The sequence below is a fragment of the Carcharodon carcharias genome, chromosome 8 (genome assembly GCF_017639515.1).
Source record: "Carcharodon carcharias isolate sCarCar2 chromosome 8, sCarCar2.pri, whole genome shotgun sequence".
Classification (NCBI taxonomy): Eukaryota; Metazoa; Chordata; class Chondrichthyes; order Lamniformes; family Lamnidae; genus Carcharodon; species Carcharodon carcharias.
Genome location: NC_054474.1, coordinates 101,900,846 through 101,924,058, shown reverse-complemented (window position 1 = coordinate 101,924,058; position 23,213 = coordinate 101,900,846). Strand labels below are relative to the sequence as shown.

At 45.0% G+C, this 23,213-nt stretch overlaps 1 protein-coding gene across 1 annotated transcript in view; it reads left to right on the top strand.

Annotated features, from left to right (window-relative positions):
• LOC121281476 (ran-binding protein 17-like) overlaps nt 1-23,213 on the top strand; it is a gene marked incomplete at its 5' end in the record, with an annotated part of 1,080,904 nt that overhangs the window by 990,325 nt on the left and 67,366 nt on the right. The gene's annotated exons all lie outside the window — the stretch shown is intronic.

The window sequence follows — 23,213 nt, the reverse complement described above, 5'->3', positions numbered from 1 at the left end:
CAGTTTGTGATGTTTTGCCTCTCAGTCAAAGCAGCTTGTGTTGTTTGGACCCTCAGTAACACAGTTTGTGATGTTTTGCGTCTCAGTCAGCACAGTTTGTGATGTTTTGCCTCTCAGTCAGCACAGTTTGTGTTGTTTTGCCTCTCAGCCAGCACAGTTTGTGATATTTTGTACTGCATTCTGTGCATTTTGTAATGTTTTGACTCACAGTCAGCACAGTTTGTGATGTTTTGCCTCTCAGTCAGCACAGTTTGTGATGTTTTGCCTCAGGCAGCACAGTTTGAGATGTTTTGCCTGATTCAGCACAGTTTGTGATGTTTTGCCCCAGTCAGCACTGTTTGTGATGTTTTCCTTTTCAGTCAGCACAGTTTGTGATGTTTTGCCCCAGTCAGCACTGTTTGTGATGTTTTCCTTTTCAGGCAGCACAGTTTGAGATGTTTTGCCTAAGTCAGCACAGTTTGTGATGTTTTGCCCCAGTCAGCACTGTTTGTGATGTGTTGCTGTTCAGTCAGCACAGGTTGTGATGTTCTGTCCCACAGTCTGTGCAGTTTGTTATGTTTTGACTCACAGTCAGCACAGTTTGTGTTGTTTTGCTTCTCAGTCAGCACAGTTTGTGTTGTTTTGCCTCAGTCAGCACAATTTGTGGTGTTTTGTTCGCAGACTGTGCGGTTTGTGATGTTTTGCCTCTCAGTCAGCACAATTTGTGATGTTTTGCTTCTGAGTCAGCACAGTTTGTGATATTTTGTACTGCATTCTGTGCAGTTTGTAATGTTTTGACTCACAGGCAGCACAGTTGTGATGTGTTGCCTCTCAGTCAGCACAGTTTGTGATGTTTTGCCTCAGGCAGCACAGTTTGTGATGTTTTGCCTCTCAGTCAGCACAGTTTGTGATGTATTGCCTCTCACTCAGCACAGTTTGTGATGTTTTGCCTCTCACTCAGCACAGTTTGTGATGTTTTGCCTCTCATTCAGCACAGTTTGTGATGTCTTGAACCTTAGTTAGCATAGTTTGTGATGCTGTACCACTCAGTCAGCACAGTTTGTGATGTTCTGCCTTTCAGTCAGCAGAGTTTGTGATGTTTTGCCCCACAGTCTGCGCGGTTTGTGATGTTTTGCCTCTGAGTCAGCACAGTTTGTGATGTTTTGCCCCACAGTCTGCGCGGTTTGTGATGTTTTGCCTCTGAGTCAGCAGTTTGTGTTGTTTTGCCTCTCAGTCAGCAAAGTTTGTGATGTTTTGCCTCTCAGTCAGCACAGTTTGTGATGTTTTGCTTCTCAATCAGCACAGTTTGTGATGTTATGCTTCTGAGGCAGCACAGTTTGTCATGTTTTGTCCCGCAGTCTGCGCAATTTGTCATGTTTTGACTCACATCAGCACAGTTTGTGATGTTTTGCCTGTCAGTTAGCACAGTTTGTGTTGTTTTGACCCTGAGAAACACAGTTTGTGATGTTTTACCTCTCAATCTTCAAACTTTGTGATGTTTTGCCCCTCAGTCAGCACAGTTTGTGATGTTTTGCCCCAGTCAGCGCAGTTTGTGACATTTTGCCACTCAGTCAGCACAGTTTGTGATGTTTTGCCCCAGTCAGCACAGTTTGTGACGTTTTGCCACTCAGTCAGCACAGTTTGTGATGTTTTACCCCTCATTTAGCGCAATTTGTGATATTTTGCTTCTGAGTCAGCACTGTTTGTGATGTTCTGCCTTTCAGTCAGCAGAGTTTGTGATGTTTTGCCCCACAGTCTGCGCGGTTTGTGATGTTTTGCCTCTGAGTTAGCACAGTTTGTGATGTTTTGCCCCAGTCAGCACTCTTTGTGATGTGTTGCTATTCAGTCAGCACAGATTGTGATGTTCTGTCCCACAGTATGCGCTGTTTGTTATGTTTTGACTCACAGTCAGCACAGTTTGTGATGTTTTGCCTCTCAGTCAACACAGTTTGTGTTGTTTGGACCCCTCAGCCAACACAGTTTGTGATGTTTTGCCTCTCAGTCAGTACAGTTTGTGTTGTTTTGCCTCTCAGCCAGCACAGTTTGTGGTGTTTTGTCCTGCAGACTGTGCGGTTTGTGATGTTTTGCCTCTCAGTCAACACAATTTGTGATGTTCTCTCCCGCAGTCTGCGCAGTTTGTGATGTTTTGACTCACGGTCAGCACAGTTTGTGATGTTTTGCCTCTCAGTCAGCACAGTTTGTGATGTTTTGCCTCTCAGTCAGCACAGTTTGTGATATTTTGTACTGCATTCTGTGCAGTTTGTAATGCTTTGACTCACAGTCAGCACAGTTTGTGATGTTTTGCCTCTCACTCAGCACAGTTTGTGATGTCTTGAACCTTAGTTAGCATAGTTTGTGCTGTTGTACCACTCAGTCAACACAGATTGTGATGTTTTCCCCCAGTCAGCAACGTTTGTGGTGTTCTGCCTTTCAGTCAGCACAGTTTGTGATGTTTTGCCCCAGTCAGCACTGTTTGTGATGTGTTGGTATTCAGTCAGCACAGTTTGTGATGTTTTGTCCCACAGTCTGCGCAGTTTGTTATGTTTTGCCTTTCAGTCAGCACAGTTTGTGTTGTTTTGCCTCTCAGTCAGCATAGTTTGCGTTGTTTGGACCCTCAGCCAACACAGTTTGTGTTGTTTTGCCTCTCAGTCAGCACAGTTTGTGTTGTTTTGCCTCTCAGTCAGCACAGTTTGTGTTGTTTGGACCCTCAGCCAACACAGTTTGTGATGTATTGCCTCTCAGTCAGCACAGTTTGTGTTGTTTTGCCTCTCAGTCTGCACAATTTGTGGTGTTTTGTCCCACAGACTGTGCGGTTTGTGATGTTTTGCCTCTCAGTCAGCATTGTTTGTGATGTTTTGCTTCTCAGTCAGCACAGTTTGTGATGTTTTGCTTCTCAGTCAGCACAGTTGGTGATGATTTGCCTCTCAGTCAGCACAGTTTGTGATGTTTTGTCCCGCAGTCTGCGCAGTTTGTCCTGTTTTGACTCACATCAGCACAGTTTGTGATGTTTTGCCAGTCAGTCAGCACAGTTTGTGTTATTTTGACCCTGAGAAATACAGTTTGTGATGTTTTACCTCCCAATCTTCAAAGTTTGTGATGTTTCGCCCCTCAGTCAGCACAGTTTGTGATGTTTTGCCCCAGTCAGCACAGTTTGTGATGTTTTGCCACTCAGTCTACAAAGTTTATGATGTTCTGCCTCTCAGCACAGTTTCTGATGTTTTGCCTCTCAGCCAGCACAGTTTATTAGGTTTAGCCCCTCAGCCAACACAGTTTGTGATGTTTTGCCCCTCATTTAGCGCAGTTTGTGATCTTTTGCCCCCTGAGCCAACACAGTTTGTGATCTTTTGCCCTGCAGTCAGCACATTTTGTGATGTTTTACCCGAGTCAGCACAGTTTGTGATCTTTTGCCCCTCAGTTGGCGCAATTTTTGATGTTTTGCCCCTCAGTCAACACAGTTTGTGATCTTTTGCCCCTCAGTCAACACAGTTTGTGATCTTTTGCCCATCAGTTGGCGCAGTTTTTGATGTTTAGCCCCCCAGTCAGCACAGTTTGTGATGTTTAGCCCTACAGCCAACGCAGTTTGTGATGTTTTGCCCCAGTCAGCACTGTTTGTGATGTTTTGGCCATCAGTCAGTGCATTTTGTGATGTTTTGTCCTGCAGACCTTGCAGTTTGTGATGTTTTGCCTCTGAGTCAGCCCAGTTTGTGATGTTTTGCCCCAGTCAGCACATTTTGTGATGTTTTGCTTTTCAGTCAGCACAGTTTGTGATGTTCTGTCCTGCAGTCTGCGCAGTTTGTGATGTTTTGACTCACGGTCAGCACAGTTTGTGATGTTTTGCCTCTCAGTCAACACAGTTTGTGTTGTTTGGACCCTCAGGCAACACAGTTTGTGATGTTTTGCCTCTCAGTCAGCACAGTTTGTGTTGTTTTGCCTCTCAGTCAGCACAGTTTGTGTTGTTTTGCCTCTCAGCCAGCACAGTTTGTGGTGTTTTGTCCTGCAGACTGTGCGGTTTGTGATGTTTTGCCTCTCAGTCAACACAGTTTGTGATGTTTTCCCCCAGTCAGCAAAGTTTGTGGTGTTTTGCCTCTCAGTCAGCACAGTTTGTGATGTTCTGCCTTTCAGTCAGCAGAGTTTGTGACGTTTTGCCCCAGTCAGCACTGTTTGTGATGTTTTGCTTTTCAGTCAGCACAGTTTGTGATGTTCTGTACTGCAGTCTGCGCAGTTTGTGATGTTTTGACTCACGGTCAGCACAGTTTGTGATGTTTTGCCTCTCAGTCAACGCAGTTTGTGTTGTTTGGACCCTCAGCCAACACAGTTTATGATGTTTTGCCTCTCAGTCAGCACAGTTTGTGTTGTTTTGCCTCTCAGCCAGCACAGTTTGTGGTGTTTTGTCCTGCAGACTGTGCGGTTTGTGATGTTTTGCCTCTCAGTCAGCACAGTTTGTGATATTTTGTACTGCATTCTGTGCAGTTTGTAATGTTTTGACTCACAGTCAGCACAGTTTGTGATGTGTTGCCTCTCAGTCAGCACAGTTTGTGATGTTTTACCTCAGGCAGCACAGTTTGTGATGATTTGCCTCTCAGTCAGCACAGTTTGTGATGTTTTGCCTCTCACTCAGCGCAGTTTGTGATGTTTTGCCTCTCACTCAGCACAGTTTGTGATGTTTTGCCTCTCACTCAGCACAGTTTGTGATGTCTTGAACCTTAGTTAGCATAGTTTGTGATGTTGTACCACTCAGTCAACACAGTTTGTGATGTTTTCCCCCAGTCAGCAAAGTTTGTGGTGTTTTGCCTCTCAGTCAGCACAGTTTGTGATGTTCTGCCTTTCAGTCAGCAGAGTTTGTGACGTTTTGCCCCACAGTCTGCGCAGTTTGTGATGTTTTGCCTCTGAGTCAGCACAGTTTGTGATGTTTTGCCCCACAGTCAGCGCGGTTTGTGATGTTTTGCCTCTGAGTCAGCAGTTTGTGTTGTTTTGCCTCTCAGTCAGCAAAGTTTGTGATGTTTTGCCTCTCAGTCCAGCACAGTTTGGATGTTTTGCTCTCAATCAGCACAGTTGATGTGTTATTGCCTTAGTCGCACAGTTTGTGATGTTTTGACCCTGAGAAAACCACAGTTTTTCATGTTTTACCTCTCAATCTTCAAAACTTTGTGATGTTTGCCCCTCAGTCAGCACAGTTTGTGGAGGGGGGGGGGTCGTTTTGCACTCAGTCAGCAACAGTTTGTGATGGTTTTGCTTCTCAATCAGCACAGTTTGTGATGTTTTTGCTTCTGAGGCAGCAACAGTTTGTCATGTTTTGTCCTGCACGTTCAGCGCTATTTGTCATGTTTTGACTCACATAGCAAGTATGTGATGTTTTGCCTGTCAGTCGCACAGTTTGCATTGTTTTGACCTGAGAAACACAGTTTGTGATGTTTTACCTTCAATCTTCAAAATTTGTGATGTTTTGCCCCCAGTCAGACATTTGTGAACGTTTTGCCCCAGTCAGCGCAGTTTTTGTGACGTTTTCGCCACTCAGTCAGCACAGTTTGTGATGTTTTGCCCCAGTCAGCACAGTTTGTGACATTTTGCCACTCAGTCAGCACAGTTTGTGATGTTTTACCCCTCATTTAGCGCAATTTGTGATGTTTTGCTTCTGAGTCAGCACAGTTTGTGATGTTCTGCCTTTCAGTCAGCAGAGTTTGTGATGTTTTGCCCCACAGTCTGCGCGGTTTGTGATGTTTTGCTTTTCAGTCAGCACAGTTTGTGATGTTTTGCCCCAGTCAGCACTCTTTGTGATGTGTTGCTATTCAGTCAGCACAGATTGTGATGTTTGGCCTCTCAGTCAGCAGAGTTTGTGATGTTTTGCCCCACAGTCTGTGCGGTTTGTGATGTTTTGCTTTTCAGTCAGCACAGTTTGTGATGTTTTGCCCCTCAGCCAACACAGTTTGTGATGTTTTGCCCCTCAGTTAGCACAGTTTGTGATGTTTTGCCCCTCAGTTAGCACAGTTTGTGATGTTTTGCCCCTCAGCCAACACAGTTTGTGATCTTTTACCCCTCAGTCAGCACAGCTTGTGATGTTTTGCCTCTCAGTCAGCACATTTTTTGATATTTTGCCTCAGTCAGCACATTTTATGATGTTTTGCCTCTGAGTCAGCACAGTTTGTGATTTTTTTGCCCCAGTCAGCACTGTTTGTGATGTGTTGCTTTTCAGTCAGCACAGTTTGTGATGTTCTGTCCCACAATCTGCGCAGTTTGTTGTTTTGACTCACAATCAGCACAGTTTGTGTTGTTTTGCCTCTCAGTCAGCACAGTTTGTGTTGTTTTGCCCTTCAGCTAACTCAGTTGGTGATGTTTTACCCCTCAGTCAGCACAGTTTGTGATGTTTTGACCCTCAGCGAACACAGTTTGCGATGTTTTGCCCCAGTCAGCACAGTTTGTGATTTTTTGACCCTCAGCCAACACAGTTCGCGATGTTTTGCCCCAGTCAGCACTGTGTGTGATCTTTTGCCCCTCAATTGGCGCAGTTTTTGATGTTTTACCCCTCAGCCAACGCAGTTTGTGATGTTTTGACTCACAGTCAGCACAGTTTGTGATGTTTTGCCCCAGTCAGCACTGTTTGTGATGTTTTGTCCATCAGTCAGTGCATTTTGTGATGTTTTGACCCTCAGTCAGCATTGTTTGTGATGTTTTGCCCCTCAGTCAGCACAGTTTGTGATGTTTTGTCCTGCAGACCTTGCAGTTTGTGATGTTTTGCCTCTGAGTCAGCCCAGTTTGTGATGTTTTGCCCCAGTCAGCACTGTTTGTGATGTTTTGCTTTTCAGTCAGCACAGTTTGTGATGTTCTGTCCTGCAGTCTGCGCAGTTTGTGATGTTTTGACTCACGGTCAGCACAGTTTGTGATGTTTTGCCTCTCAGTCAACACAGTTTGTGTTGTTTGGACCCTCAGCCAACACAGCTTGTGATGTTTTGCCTCTCAGTCAGCACAGTTTGTGTTGTTTTGCCTCTCAGCCAGCACAGTTTGTGGTGTTTTGTCCTGCAGACTGTGCGGTTTGTGATGTTTTGCCTCTCAGTCAGCACAGTTTGTGATATTTTGTACTGCATTCTGTGCAGTTTGTAATGTTTTGACTCACAGTCAGCACAGTTTGTGATGTGTTGCCTCTCAGTCAGCACTGTTTGTGATGTTTTGCCTCAGGCAGCACAGTTTGTGATGTTTTGCCTCTCAGTCAGCACAGTTTGTGATGTTTTGCCTCTCACTCAGCACAGTTTGTGATGTTTTGCCTCTCACTCAGCACAGTTTGTGACCTTTTTGCCCCACAGTCTGCGTGGTTTGTGATGTTTTGCCTCTGAGTCAGCAGTTTGTGTTGTTTTGCCTCTCAGTCAGCAAAGTTTGTGATGTTTTGCCTCTCAGTCAGCACAGTTTGTGATGTTTTGCTTCTCAATCAGCACAGTTTGTGATGTTTTGCTTCTGAGGCAGCACAGTTTGTCATGTTTTGTCCCGCAGTCTGCGTGATTTATCATGTTTTGACTCACATCAGCACAGTTTGTGATGTTTTGCCTGTCAGTCAGCACAGTTTGTGTTGTTTTGACCCTGAGAAACACAGTTTGTGATGTTTTACCTCTCAATCTTCAAACTTTGTGATGTTTTGCCCCTCAGTCAGCACAGTTTGTGACGTTTTGCCCCAGTCAGCGCAGTTTGTGACGTTTTGCCACTCAGTCAGCACAGTTTGTGATGTTTTGCCCCAGTCAGCACAGTTTGTGACGTTTTGCCACTCAGTCAGCACAGTTTGTGATGTTCTACCCCTCATTTAACGCAATTTGTGATGTTTTGCTTCTGAGTCAGCACAGTTTGTGATGTTCTGCCTTTCAGTCAGCAGAGTTTGTGATGTTTTGCCCCACAGTCTGCGCGGTTTGTGATGTTTTGCCTCTGAGTCAGCACAGTTTGTGATGTTTTGCCCCAGTCAGCACTCTTTGTGATGTGTTGCTATTCAGTCAGCACAGATTGTGATGTTCTGTCCCACAGTCTGCGCAGTTTGTTATGTTTTGACTCACAGTCAGCACAGTTTGTGATGTTTTGCCTCTCAGTCAACACAGTTTGTGTTGTTTGGACCCCTCAGCCAACACAGTTTGTGATGTTTTGCCTCTCAGTCAGTACAGTTTGTGTTGTTTTGCCTCTCAGCCAGCACAGTTTGTGGTGTTTTGTCCCGCAGACTGTGCGGTTTGTGTTTTTTTGCCTCTCAGTCAACACAATTTGTGATGTTCTCTCCCGCAGTCTGCGCAGTTTGTGATGTTTTGACTCACGGTCAGCACAGTTTGTGATGTTTTGACTCACGGTCAGCACAGTTTGTGATGTTTTGCCTCTCAGTCAGCACAGTTTGTGATGTTTTGACTCACGGTCAGCACAGTTTGTGATGTTTTGCCTCTCAGTCAGCACAGTTTGTGATATTTTGTACTGCATTCTGTGCAGTTTGTAATGTTTTGACTCACAGTCAGCACAGTTTGTGATGTTTTGCCTCTCACTCAGCACAGTTTGTGATGTCTTGAACCTTAGTTAGCATAGTTTGTGCTGTTGTACCACTCAGTCAACACAGTTTGTGATGTTTTCCCCCAGTCAGCAACGTTTGTGGTGTTCTGCCTTTCAGTCAGCACAGTTTGTGATGTTTTGCCCCAGTCAGCACTGTTTGTGATGTTCTGCCTTTCAGTCAGCACAATTTGTGATGTTCTGTCCCACAGTCAGCGCAGTTTGTTATGTTTTGACTCACAGTCAGCACAGTTTGTGTTGTTTTGCCTCTCAGTCAGCACAGTTTGTTATATTTGGACCCTCAGCCAACACAGTTTGTGATGTTTTGCCTCTCAGTCAGCACAGTTTGTGTTGTTTTGCCTCTCAGTCAGCACAGTTTGTGTTGTTTGGACCCTCAGCCAACACAGTTTGTGATGTTTTGCCTCTCAGTCAGCACAGTTTGTGTTGTTTTGCCTCTCAGTCTGCACAATTTGTGGTGTTTTGTCCCGCAGACTGTGCGGTTTGTGTTGTTTTGCCTCTCAGTCAGCATTGTTTGTGTTGTTTTGCTTCTCAGTCAGCACTGTTTGTGATGTTTTGCTTCTGAGTCAGCACAGTTTGTGATGTTTTGCTTCTCAGTCAGCACAGTTTGTGATGTTTTGTCCCGCAGTCTGCGCAGTTTGTCATGTTTTGACTCACATCAGCACAGTTTGTGATGTTTTGCCTCTCAGTCAGCACAGTTTGTGATGTTTTGCCTCAGTCAGCACAGTTTGTGATGTTTTGCCTCTCAGTCATCACTTTTTTTGATATTTTGCCTTTCAGTCAGCACAGTTTGTGATGTTTTCCCCCTCAGTCAGCAGAGTTTGTGATGTTTTGCACCGCAGTCTGTGCGGTTTTGTGATGTTTTGCTTTTCAGTCAGCACAGTTTGTGATGTTCTGTCCCACAGTCTGCGCAGTTTGTGATGTTTTGACTCACAGTCAGCACAGTTTGTGATGTTTTGCCCCTCAGTTAGCACAGTTTGTGATGTTTTGCCCCTCAGCCAACACAGTTTGTGATCTTTTACCCCTCAGTCAGCACAGCTTGTGATGTTTTGCCTCTCAGTCAGCACATTTTTTGATGTTGTGCCTCAGTCAGCACTGTTTGCGATGTTTTGCCTCTGAGTCAGCACAGTTTGTGATGTTTTGCCCCAGTCAGCACTGTTTGTGATGTGTTGCTTTTCAGTCAGCACAATTTGTGATGTTCTGTCCCACAATCTGCGCAGTTTGTTGTTTTGACTCACAGTCAGCACAGTTTGTGTTGTTTTGCCTCTCAGTCAGCACAGTTTGTGTTGTTTTGCCCTTCAGCTAACTCAGTTGGTGATGTTTTACCCCTCAGTCAGCACAGTTTGTGATGTTTTGACCCTCAGCCAACACAGTTTGCGATGTTTTGCCCCAGTCAGCACAGTTTGTGATGTTTTGACCCTCAGCCAACACAGTTCGCGATGTTTTGCCCCAGTCAGCACTGTGTGTGATCTTTTGCCCCTCAATTGGCGCAGTTTTTGATGTTTTACCCCTCAGCCAACGCAGTTTGTGATGTTTTGACTCACAGTCAGCACAGTTTGTGATGTTTTGCCCCAGTCAGCACTGTTTGTGATGTTTTGTCCATCAGTCAGTGCATTTTGTGATGTTTTGACCCTCAGTCTGCATTGTTTGTGATGTTTTGCCCCTCAGTCAGCACAGTTTGTGATGTTTTGTCCTGCAGACCTTGCAGTTTGTGATGTTTTGCCTCTGAGTCAGCCCAGTTTGTGATGTTTTGCCCCAGTCAGCACTGTTTGTGATGTTTTGCTTTTCAGTCAGCACAGTTTGTGATGTTCTGTCCTGCAGTCTGCGCAGTTTGTGATGTTTTGACTCACGGTCAGCACAGTTTGTGATGTTTTGCCTCTCAGTCAACACAGTTTGTGTTGTTTGGACCCTTAGCCAACACAGCTTGTGATGTTTTGCCTCTCAGTCAGCACAGTTTGTGTTGTTTTGCCTCTCAGTCAGCACAGTTTGTGTTGTTTTGCCTCTCAGCCAGCACAGTTTGTGGTGTTTTGTCCTGCAGACTGTGCGGTTTGTGATGTTTTGCCTCTCAGTCAGCACAGTTTGTGATATTTTGTACTGCATTCTGTGCAGTTTGTAATGTTTTGACTCACAGTCAGCACAGTTTGTGATGTGTTGCCTCTCAGTTAGCACAGTTTGTGATGTTTTGCCTCAGGCAGCACAGTTTGTGATGTTTTGCCTCTCAGTCAGCACAGTTTGTGATGTTTTGCCTCTCACTCAGCAGTTTGTGATGTTTTGCCTCTCACTCAGCACAGTTTGTGATGTTTTGCCTCTCACTCAGCACAGTTTGTGATGTCTTGAACCTTAGTTAGCATAGTTTGTGATGTTGTACCACTCAGTCAACACAGTTTGTGATGTTTTCCCCCAGTCAGCAAAGTTTGTGGTGTTTTGCCTCTCAGTCAGCACAGTTTGTGATGTTCTGCCTTTCAGTCAGCAGAGTTTGTGACCTTTTTGCCCCACAGTCTGCGCGGTTTGTGATGTTTTGCCTCTGAGTCAGCACAGTTTGTGATGTTTTGCCCCACAGTCTGCGCAGTCTGTGATGTTTTGCCTCTGAGTCAGCAGTTTGTGTTGTTTTGCCTCTCAGTCAGCAAAGTTTGTGATGTTTTGCCTCTCAGTCAGCACAGTTTGTGATGTTTTGCTTCTCAATCAGCACAGTTTGTGATGTTTTGCTTCTGAGGCAGCACAGTTTGTCATGTTTTGACCCGCAGTCTGCGCAATTTGTCATGTTTTGACTCACATCAGCAGTTTGTGATGTTTTGCCTGTCAGTCCGCACAGTTTGTGTTGTTTTGACCCTGAGAAACACAGTTTGTGATGTTTTACCTCTCAATCTTCAAACTTTGTGATGTTTTGCCCCTCAGTCAGCACAGATTGTGACGTTTTGCCCCAGTCAGCGCAGTTTGTGACGTTTTGCCACTCAGTCAGCACAGTTTGTGATGTTTTGCCCCAGTCAGCACAGTTTGTGACGTTTTGCCACTCAGTCAGCACAGTTTGTGATGTTTTACCCCTCATTTAGCGCAATTTGTGATGTTTTGCTTCTGTGTCAGCACAGTTTGTGATGTTCTGCCTTTCAGTCAGCAGAGTTTGTGATGTTTTGCCCCACAGTCTGCGTGGTTTGTGATGTTTTGCCTCTGAGTCAGCACAGTTTGTGATGTTTTGCCCCAGTCAGCACTCTTTGTGATGTGTTGCTATTCAGTCAGCACAGATTGTGATGTTCTGTCCCACAGTCTGCGCAGTTTGTTATGTTTTGACTCACAGTCAGCACAGTTTGTGTTGTTTTGCCTCTCAGTCAGCACAGTTTGTGTTGTTTGGACCCCTCAGCCAACACAGTTTGTGATGTTTTGCCTCTCAGTCAGTACAGTTTGTGTTGTTTTGCCTCTCAGCCAGCACAGTTTGTGGTGTTTTGTCCCGCAGACTGTGCGGTTTGTGATGTTTTGCCTCTCAGTCAACACAATTTGTGATGTTCTCTCCCGCAGTCTGCGCAGTTTGTGATGTTTTGACTCACGGTCAGCACAGTTTGTGATGTTTTGCCTCTCAGTCAACACAGTTTGTGATGTTTTGCCTCTCAGTCAGCACAGTTTGTGATGTTTTGACTCACGGTCAGCACAGTTTGTGATGTTTTGCCTCTCAGTCAACACAGCTTGTGTTGTTTGGACCCTCAGTAACACAGTTTGTGATGTTTTGCCTCTCAGTCAGCACTGTGTGTGATCTTTTGCCCCTCAGTTGGCGCAGTTTTTGATGTTTTACCCCTCAGCCAACGCAGTTTGTGATGTTTTGACTCACAGTCAGCACAGTTTGTGATGTTTTGCCCCAGTCAGCACTGTTTGTGATGTTTTGTCCATCAGTCAGTGCATTTTGTGATGTTTTGACCCTCAGTCAGCATTGTTTGTGATGTTTTGCCCCTCAGTCAGCACAGTTTGTGATGTTTTGTCCTGCAGACCTTGCAGTTTGTGATGTTTTGCCTCTGGGTCAGCCCAGTTTGTGATGTTTTGCTCCAGTCAGCACTGTTTGTGATGTTTTGCCTCTGAGTCAGCCCAGTTTGTGATGTTTTGCCCCAGTCAGCACTGTTTGTGATGTTTTGCTTTTCAGTCAGCACAGTTTGTGATGTTCTGTCCTGCAGTCTGCGCAGTTTGTGATGTTTTGACTCACGGTCAGCACAGTTTGTGATGTTTTGCCTCTCAGTTAACACAGTTTGTGTTGTTTGGACCTTCAGCCAACACAGTTTGTGATGTTTTGCCTCTCAGTCAGCACAGTTTGTGTTGTTTTGCCTCTCAGTCAGCACAGTTTGTGTTGTTTTGCCTCTCAGCCAGCACAGTTTGTGGTGTTTTGTCCTGCAGACTGTGCGGTTTGTGATGTTTTGCCTCTCAGTCAGCACAGTTTGTGATATTTTGTACTGCATTCTGTGCAGTTTGTAATGTTTTGACTCACAGTCAGCACAGTTGTGATGTGTTGCCTCTCAGTCAGCACAGTTTGTGATGTTTTGCCTCAGGCAGCACAGTTTGTGATGTTTTGCCTCTCAGTCAGCACAGTTTGTGATGTATTGCCTCTCACTCAGCACAGTTTGTGATGTTTTGCCTCTCACTCAGCACAGTTTGTGATGTTTTGCCTCTCATTCAGCACAGTTTGTGATGTCTTGAACCTTAGTTAGCATAGTTTGTGATGCTGTACCACTCAGTCAACACAGTTTGTGATGTTTTCCCCCAGTCAGCAAAGTTTGTGGTGTTTTGCCTCTCAGTCAGCACAGTTTGTGATGTTCTGCCTTTCAGTCAGCAGAGTTTGTGATGTTTTGCCCCACAGTCTGCGCGGTTTGTGATGTTTTGCCTCTGAGTCAGCACAGTTTGTGATGTTTTGCCCCACAGTCTGCGCGGTTTGTGATGTTTTGCCTCTGAATCAGCAGTTTGTGTTGTTTTGCCTCTCAGTCAGCAAAGTTTGTGATGTTTTGCCTCTCAGTCAGCACAGTTTGTGATGTTTTGCTTCTCAATCAGCACAGTTTGTGATGTTTTGCTTCTGAGGCAGCACAGTTTGTCATGTTTTGTCCCGCAGTCTGCGTAATTTGTCATGTTTTGACTCACATCAGCACAGTTTGTGATGTTTTGCCTGTCAGTCAGCACAGTTTGTGTTGTTTTGACCCTGAGAAACACAGTTTGTGATGTTTTACCTCTCAATCTTCAAACTTTGTGATGTTTTGCCCCTCAGTCAGCACAGTTTGTGACGTTTTGCCCCAGTCAGCGCAGTTTGTGACATTTTGCCACTCAGTCAGCACAGTTTGTGATGTTTTGCCCCAGTCAGCACAGTTTGTGACGTTTTGCCACTCAGTCAGCACAGTTTGTGATGTTTTGCCTCAGGCAGCACAGTTTGTGATGTTTTGCCTCTCAGTCAGCACAGTTTGTGATGTATTGCCTCTCACTCAGCACAGTTTGTGATGTTTTGCCTCTCACTCAGCACAGTTTGTGATGTTTTGCCTCTCATTCAGCACAGTTTGTGATGTCTTGAACCTTAGTTAGCATAGTTTGTGATGCTGTACCACTCAGTCAACACAGTTTGTGATGTTTTCCCCCAGTCAGCAAAGTTTGTGGTGTTTTGCCTCTCAGTCAGCACAGTTTGTGATGTTCTGCCTTTCAGTCAGCAGAGTTTGTGATGTTTTGCCCCACAGTCTGCGCGGTTTGTGATGTTTTGCCTCTGAGTCAGCACAGTTTGTGATGTTTTGCCCCACAGTCTGCGCGGTTTGTGATGTTTTGCCTCTGAATCAGCAGTTTGTGTTGTTTTGCCTCTCAGTCAGCAAAGTTTGTGTTGTTTTGCCTCTCAGTCAGCACAGTTTGTGATGTTTTGCTTCTCAATCAGCACAGTTTGTGATGTTTTGCTTCTGAGGCAGCACAGTTTGTCATGTTTTGTCCCGCAGTCTGCGCAATTTGTCATGTTTTGACTCACATCAGCACAGTTTGTGATGTTTTGCCTGTCAGTTAGCACAGTTTGTGTTGTTTTGACCCTGAGAAACACAGTTTGTGATGTTTTACCTCTCAATCTTCAAACTTTGTGATGTTTTGCCCCTCAGTCAGCACAGTTTGTGACGTTTTGCCCCAGTCAGCGCAGTTTGTGACATTTTGCCACTCAGTCAGCACAGTTTGTGATGTTTTGCCCCAGTCAGCACAGTTTGTGACGTTTTGCCACTCAGTCAGCACAGTTTGTGATGTTTTACCCCTCATTTAGCGCAATTTGTGATATTTTGCTTCTGAGTCAGCACTGTTTGTGATGTTCTGCCTTTCAGTCAGCAGAGTTTGTGATGTTTTGCCCCACAGTCTGCGCGGTTTGTGATGTTTTGCCTCTGAGTTAGCACAGTTTGTGATGTTTTGCCCCAGTCAGCACTCTTTGTGATGTGTTGCTATTCAGTCAGCACAGATTGTGATGTTCTGTCCCACAGTATGCGCTGTTTGTTATGTTTTGACTCACAGTCAGCACAGTTTGTGATGTTTTGCCTCTCAGTCAACACAGTTTGTGTTGTTTGGACCCCTCAGCCAACACAGTTTGTGATGTTTTGCCTCTCAGTCAGTACAGTTTGTGTTGTTTTGCCTCTCAGCCAGCACAGTTTGTGGTGTTTTGTCCTGCAGACTGTGCGGTTTGTGATGTTTTGCCTCTCAGTCAACACAATTTGTGATGTTCTCTCCCGCAGTCTGCGCAGTTTGTGATGTTTTGACTCACGGTCAGCACAGTTTGTGATGTTTTGCCTCTCAGTCAGCACAGTTTGTGATGTTTTGCCTCTCAGTCAGCACAGTTTGTGATATTTTGTACTGCATTCTGTGCAGTTTGTAATGCTTTGACTCACAGTCAGCACAGTTTGTGATGTTTTGCTTCTGATGCAGCACAGTTTGTCATGTTTTGTCCCGCAGTCTGCGCAATTTGTCATGTTTTGACTCACATCAGCACAGTTTGTGATGTTTTGCCTGTCAGTTAGCACAGTTTGTGTTGTTTTGACCCTGAGAAACACAGTTTGTGATGTTTTACCTCTCAATCTTCAAACTTTGTGATGTTTTGCCCCTCAGTCAGCACAGTTTGTGACATTTTGCCCCAGTCAGCGCAGTTTGTGACATTTTGCCACTCAGTCAGCACAGTTTGTGATGTTTTGCCCCAGTCAGCACAGTTTGTGACGTTTTGCCACTCAGTCAGCACAGTTTGTGATGTTTTACCCCTCATTTAGCGCAATTTGTGATATTTTGCTTCTGAGTCAGCACTGTTTGTGATGTTCTGCCTTTCAGTCAGCAGAGTTTGTGATGTTTTGCCCCACAGTCTGCGCGGTTTGTGATGTTTTGCCTCAGGTAGCACAGTTTGTGATGTTTTGCCCCAGTCAGCACTCTTTGTGATGTGTTGCTATTCAGTCAGCACAGATTGTGATGTTCTGTCCCACAGTATGCGCTGTTTGTTATGTTTTGACTCACAATCAGCACAGTTTGTGATGTTTTGCCTCTCAGTCAACACAGTTTGTGTTGTTTGGACCCCTCAGCCAACACAGTTTGTGATGTTTTGCCTCTCAGTCAGTACAGTTTGTGTTGTTTTGCCTCTCAGCCAGCACAGTTTGTGGTGTTTTGTCCTGCAGACTGTGCGGTTTGTGATGTTTTGCCTCTCAGTCAACACAATTTGTGATGTTCTCTCCCGCAGTCTGCGCAGTTTGTGATGTTTTGACTCACGGTCAGCACAGTTTGTGATGTTTTGCCTCTCAGTCAGCACAGTTTGTGATGTTTTGCCTCTCAGTCAGCACAGTTTGTGATATTTTGTACTGCATTCTGTGCAGTTTGTAATGCTTTGACTCACAGTCAGCACAGTTTGTGATGTTTTGCCTCTCACTCAGCACAGTTTGTGATGTCTTGAACCTTAGTTAGCATAGTTTGTGCTGTTGTACCACACAGTCAACACAGATTGTGATGTTTTCCCCCAGTCAGCAACGTTTGTGGTGTTCTGCCTTTCAGTCAGCACAGTTTGTGATGTTTTGCCCCAGTCAGCACTGTTTGTGATGTGTTGGTATTCAGTCAGCACAGTTTGTGATGTTCTGTCCCACAGTCTGCGCAGTTTGTTATGTTTTGCCTTTCAGTCAGCACAGTTTGTGTTGTTTTGCCTCTCAGTCAGCATAGTTTGCGTTGTTTGGACCCTCAGCTAACACAGTTTGTGTTGTTTTGCCTCTCAGTCAGCACAGTTTGTGTTGTTTTGCCTGTCAGTCAGCACAGTTTGTGTTGTTTGGACCCTCAGCCAACACAGTTTGTGATGTTTTGCCTCTCAGTCAGCACAGTTTGTGTTGTTTTGCCTCTCAGTCTGCACAATTTGTGGTGTTTTGTCCCACAGACTGTGCGGTTTGTGATGTTTTGCCTCTCAGTCAGCATTGTTTGTGTTGTTTTGCTTCTCAGTCAGCACAGTTTGTGATGTTTTGCTTCTGAGTCAGCACAGTTTGTGATGTTTTGCTTCTCAGTCAGCACAGTTTGTGATGTTTTGTCCCGCAGTCTGCGCAGTTTGTCATGTTTTGACTCACATCAGCACAGTTTGTGATGTTTTGCCTCTCAGTCAGCACAGTTTGTGTTGTTTTGACCCTGAAAAATACAGTTTGTGATGTTTTACCTCCCAATCTTCAAAGTTTGTGATGTTTCGCCCCTCAGTCAGCACAGTTTGTGATGTTTTGCCCCAGTCAGCACAGTTTGTGATGTTTTGCCACTCAGTCCGCAAAGTTTATGATGTTCTGCCTCTCAGCACAGTTTCTGATGTTTTGCCTCTCAGTCAGCACAGTTTATTAGGTTTTGCGTCTCAGCCAACACAGTTTGTGATGTTTTGCCCCTCATTTAGCGCAGTTTGTGATCTTTTGCCCCCTGAGCCAACACAGTTTGTGATCTTTTGCCCTGCAGTCAGCACATTTTGTGATGTTTTACCCGAGTCAGCACAGTTTGTGATCTTTTGCCCCTCAGTTGGCGCAATTTTTGATGTTTTGCCCCTCAGTCAACACAGTTTGTGATCTTTTGCCCCTCAGTCAACACAGTTTGTGATCTTTTGCCCATCAGTTGGCGCAGTTTTTGATGTTTAGCCCCCCAGTCAGCACAGTTTGTGATGTTTTGCCCTACAGCCAACGCAGTTTGTGATGTTTTGCCCCAGTCAGCACTGTTTATGATGTTTTGGCCATCAGTCAGTGCATTTTGTGATGTTTTGTCCTGCAGACCTTGCAGTTTGTGATGTTTTGCCTCTGAGTCAGCCCAGTTTGTGATGTTTTGCCCCAGTCAGCACATTTTGTGATGTTTTGCTTTTCAGTCAGCACAGTTTGTGATGTTCTGTCCTGCAGTCTGCGCAGTTTGTGATGTTTTGACTCACGGTCAGCACAGTTTGTGATGTTTTGCCTCTCAGTCAACACAGTTTTTGTTGTTTGGACCCTCAGACAACACAGTTTGTGATGTTTTGCCTCTCAGTCAGCACAGTTTGTGTTGTTTTGCCTCTCAGTCAACACAGTTTGTGTTGTTTTGCCTCTCAGCCAGCACAGTTTGTGGTGTTTTGTCCTGCAGACTGTGCGGTTTGTGATGTTTTGCCTCTCAGTCAACACAGTTTGTGATGTTTTCCCCCAGTCAGCAAAGTTTGTGGTGTTTTGCCTCTCAGTCAGCACAGTTTGTGATGTTCTGCCTTTCAGTCAGCAGAGTTTGTGACGTTTTGCCCCAGTCAGCACTGTTTGTGATGTTTTGCTTTTCAGTCAGCACAGTTTGTGATGTTCTGTACTGCAGTCTGCGCAGTTTGTGATGTTTTGACTCACGGTCAGCACAGTTTGTGATGTTTTGCCTCTCAGTCAACGCAGTTTGTGTTGTTTGGACCCTCAGCCAACACAGTTTGTGATGTTTTGCCTCTCAGTCAGCACAGTTTGTGTTGTTTTGCCTCTCAGCCAGCACAGTTTGTGGTGTTTTGTCCTGCAGACTGTGCGGTTTGTGATGTTTTGCCTCTCAGTCAGCACAGTTTGTGATATTTTGTACTGCATTCTGTGCAGTTTGTAATGTTTTGACTCACAGTCAGCACAGTTTGTGATGTGTTGCCTCTCAGTCAGCACAGTTTGTGATGTTTTGCCTCAGGCAGCACAGTTTGTGATGTTTTGCCTCTCAGTCAGCACAGTTTGTGATGTTTTGCCTCTCACTCAGCGCAGTTTGTGATGTTTTGCCTCTCACTCAGCACAGTTTGTGATGTTTTGCCTCTCACTCAGCACAGTTTGTGATGTCTTGAACCTTAGTTAGCATAGTTTGTGATGTTGTACCACTCAGTCAACACAGTTTGTGATGTTTTCCCCCAGTCAGCAAAGTTTGTGGTGTTTTGCCTCTCAGTCAGCACAGTTTGTGATGTTCTGCCTTTCAGTCAGCAGAGTTTGTGACGTTTTGCCCCACAGTCTGCGCAGTTTGTGATGTTTTGCCTCTGAGTCAGCACAGTTTGTGATGTTTTGCCCCACAGTCAGCGCGGTTTGTGATGTTTTGCCTCTGAGTCAGCAGTTTGTGTTGTTTTGCCTCTCAGTCAGCAAAGTTTGTGATGTTTTGCCTCTCAGTCAGCACAGTTTGTGATGTTTTGCTTCTCAATCAGCACAGTTTGTGATGTTTTGCCTCTCAGTCAGCACAGTTTGTGTTGTTTTGACCCTGAGAAACACAGTTTGTGATGTTTTACCTCTCAATCTTCAAACTTTGTGATGTTTTGCCCCTCAGTCAGCACAGTTTGTGACGTTTTGCCACTCAGTCAGCACAGTTTGTGATGTTTTGCTTCTCAATCAGCACAGTTTGTGATGTTTTGCTTCTGAGGCAGCACAGTTTGTCATGTTTTGTCCCGCAGTCTGCGCAATTTGTCATGTTTTGACTCAGAGTCAGCACAGTTTTTGATGTTTTGCCTGTCAGTCAGCACAGTTTGTGTTGTTTTGACCCTGAGAAACACAGTTTGTGATGTTTTACCTCTCAATCTTCAAAATTTGTGATGTTTTGCCCCTCAGTCAGCACATTTTGTGACGTTTTGCCCCAGTCAGCGCAGTTTGTGACGTTTTGCCACTCAGTCAGCACAGTTTGTGATGTTTTGCCCCAGTCAGCACAGTTTGTGACATTTTGCCACTCAGTCAGCACAGTTTGTGATGTTTTACCCCTCATTTAGCGCAATTTGTGATGTTTTGCTTCTGAGTCAGCACAGTTTGTGATGTTCTGTCTTTCAGTCAGCAGAGTTTGTGATGTTTTGCCCCACAGTCTGCGCGGTTTGTGATGTTTTGCTTCTGAGTCAGCACAGTTTGTGATGTTTTGCCCCAGTCAGCACTCTTTGTAATGTGTTGCTATTCAGTCAGCACAGATTGTGATGTTTGGCCTCTCAGTCAGCAGAGTTTGTGATGTTTTGCCCCACAGTCTGTGCGGTTTGTGATGTTTTGCTTTTCAGTCAGTACAGTTTGTGATGTTCTGTCACACAGTCTGCGCAGTTTGTGATGTTTTGACTCACAGTAAGCACAGTTTGTGATGTTTTGCCCCTCAGTTAGCACAGTTTGTGATGTTTTGCCCCTCAGCCAACACAGTTTGTGATCTTTTACACCTCAGTCAGCACAGCTTGTGATGTTTTGCCTCTCAGTCAGCACATTTTTTTGATGTTTTGCCTCAGGCAGCACAGTTTGTGATGTTTTGCCTCTGAGTCAGCACAGTTTGTGATGTTTTGCCCCAGTCAGCATTGTTTGTGATGTGTTGCTTTTCAGTCAGCACAGTTTGTGATGTTCTGTCCCACAATCTGCGCAGTTTGTTGTTTTGACTCACAATCAGCACAGTTTGTGTTGTTTTGCCTCTCAGTCAGCACAGTTTGTGTTGTTTTGCCCTTCAGCTAACTCAGTTGGTGATGTTTTACCCCTCAGTCAGCACAGTTTGTGATGTTTTGACCCTCAGCGAACACAGTTTGCGATGTTTTGCCCCAGTCAGCACAGTTTGTGATTTTTTGACCCTCAGCCAACACAGTTCGCGATGTTTTGCCCCAGTCAGCACTGTGTGTGATCTTTTGCCCCTCAATTGGCGCAGTTTTTGATGTTTTACCCCTCAGCCAACGCAGTTTGTGATGTTTTGACTCACAGTCAGCACAGTTTGTGATGTTTTGCCCCAGTCAGCACTGTTTGTGATGTTTTGTCCATCAGTCAGTGCATTTTGTGATGTTTTGACCCTCAGTCAGCATTGTTTGTGATGTTTTGCCCCTCAGTCAGCACAGTTTGTGATGTTTTGCCTCTGAGTCAGCACAGTTTGTGATGTTTTGCCTCTGAGTCAGCCCAGTTTGTGATGTTTTGCCCCTGTCAGCACTGTTTCTGATGTTTTGCTTTTCAGTCAGCACAGTTTGTGATGTTCTGTCCCACAGTCTGCGCAGTTTGTGATGTTTTGACTCACGGTCAGCACAGTTTGTGATGTTTTGCCTCTCAGTCAACACAGTTTGTGTTGTTTGGACCCTCAGCCAACACAGTTTGTGATGTTTTGCCTCTCAGTCAGCACAGTTTGTGTTGTTTTGCCTCTCAGTCAGCACAGTTTGTGTTGTTTTGCCTCTCAGCCAGCACAGTTTGTGGTGTTTTGTCCTGCAGACTGTGCGGTTTGTGATGTTTTGCCTCTCAGTCAGCACAGTTTGTGATATTTTGTACTGCATTCTGTGCAGTTTGTAATGTTTTGACTCACAGTCAGCACAGTTTGTGATGTGTTGCCTCTCAGTCAGCACTGTTTGTGATGTTTTGCCTCAGTCAGCATAGTTTGTGATGTTTTGCCTCTCAGTCAGCACAGTTTGTGATGTTTTGCCTCTCACTCAGCACAGTTTGTGATGTTTTGCCTCTCACTCAGCACAGTTTGTGATGTCTTGAACCTTAGTTAGCATAGTTTGTGATGTTGTACCACTCAGTCAACACAGTTTGTGACGTTTTCCCCCAGTCAGCAAAGTTTGTGGTGTTTTGCCTCTCAGTCAGCACAGTTTGTGATGTTCTGCCTTTCAGTCAGCAGAGTTTGTGACCTTTTTGCCCCACAGTCTCCGTGGTTTGTGATGTTTTGCCTCTGAGTCAGCAGTTTGTGTTGTTTTGCCTCTCAGTCAGCAAAGTTTGTGATGTTTTGCCTCTCAGTCAGCACAGTTTGTGATGTTTTGCTTCTCAATCAGCACAGTTTGTGATGTTTTGCTTCTGAGGCAGCACAGTTTGTCATGTTTTGTCCCGCAGTCTGCGTGATTTGTCATGTTTTGACTCACATCAGCACAGTTTGTGATGTTTTGCCTGTCAGTCAGCACAGTTTGTGTTGTTTTGACCCTGAGAAACACAGTTTGTGATGTTTTACCTCTCAATCTTCAAACTTTGTGATGTTTTGCCCCTCAGTCAGCACAGTTTGTGACGTTTTGCCCCAGTCAGCGCAGTTTGTGACGTTTTGCCACTCAGTCAGCACAGTTTGTGATGTTTTGCCCCAGTCAGCACAGTTTGTGACGTTTTGCCACTCAGTCAGCACAGTTTGTGATGTTCTACCCCTCATTTAACGCAATTTGTGATGTTTTGCTTCTGAGTCAGCACAGTTTGTGATGTTCTGCCTTTCAGTCAGCAGAGTTTGTGATGTTTTGCCCCACAGTCTGCGCGGTTTGTGATGTTTTGCCTCTGAGTCAGCACAGTTTGTGATGTTTTGCCCCAGTCAGCACTCTTTGTGATGTGTTGCTATTCAGTCAGCACAGATTGTGATGTTCTGTCCCACAGTCTGCGCAGTTTGTTATGTTTTGACTCACAGTCAGCACAGTTTGTGATGTTTTGCCTCTCAGTCAACACAGTTTGTGTTGTTTGGACCCCTCAGCCAACACAGTTTGTGATGTTTTGCCTCTCAGTCAGTACAATTTGTGTTGTTTTGCCTCTCAGCCAGCACAGTTTGTGGTGTTTTGTCCCGCAGACTGTGCGGTTTGTATTTTTTTGCCTCTCAGTCAACACAATTTGTGATGTTCTCTCCCGCAGTCTGCGCAGTTTGTGATGTTTTGACTCACGGTCAGCACAGTTTGTGATGTTTTGACTCACGGTCAGCACAGTTTGTGATGTTTTGCCTCTCAGTCAGCACAGTTTGTGATGTTTTGACTCACGGTCAGCACAGTTTGTGATGTTTTGCCTCTCAGTCAACACAGTTTGTGATATTTTGTACTGCATTCTGTGCAGTTTGTAATGTTTTGACTCACAGTCAGCACAGTTTGTGATGTTTTGCCTCTCACTCAGCACAGTTTGTGATGTCTTGATCCTTAGTTAGCATAGTTTGTGCTGTTGTACCACTCAGTCAACACAGATTGTGATGTTTTCCCCCAGTCAGCAACGTTTGTGGTGTTCTGCCTTTCAGTCAGCACAGTTTGTGATGTTTTGCCCCAGTCAGCACTGTTTGTGATGTGTTGGTATTCAGTCAGCACAGTTTGTGATGTTCTGTCCCACAGTCTGCGCAGTTTGTTATGTTTTGACTCACAGTCAGCACAGTTTGTGTTGTTTTGCCTCTCAGTCAGCACAGTTTGCGTTGTTTGGACCCTCAGCCAACACAGTTTGTGTTGTTTTGCCTCTCAGTCAGCACAGTTTGTGTTGTTTTGCCTGTCAGTCAGCACAGTTTGTGTTGTTTGGACCCTCAGCCAACACAGTTTGTGATGTTTTGCCTCTCAGTCAGCACAGTTTGTGTTGTTTTGCCTCAGTCTGCACAATTTGTGGTGTTTTGTCCCGCAGACT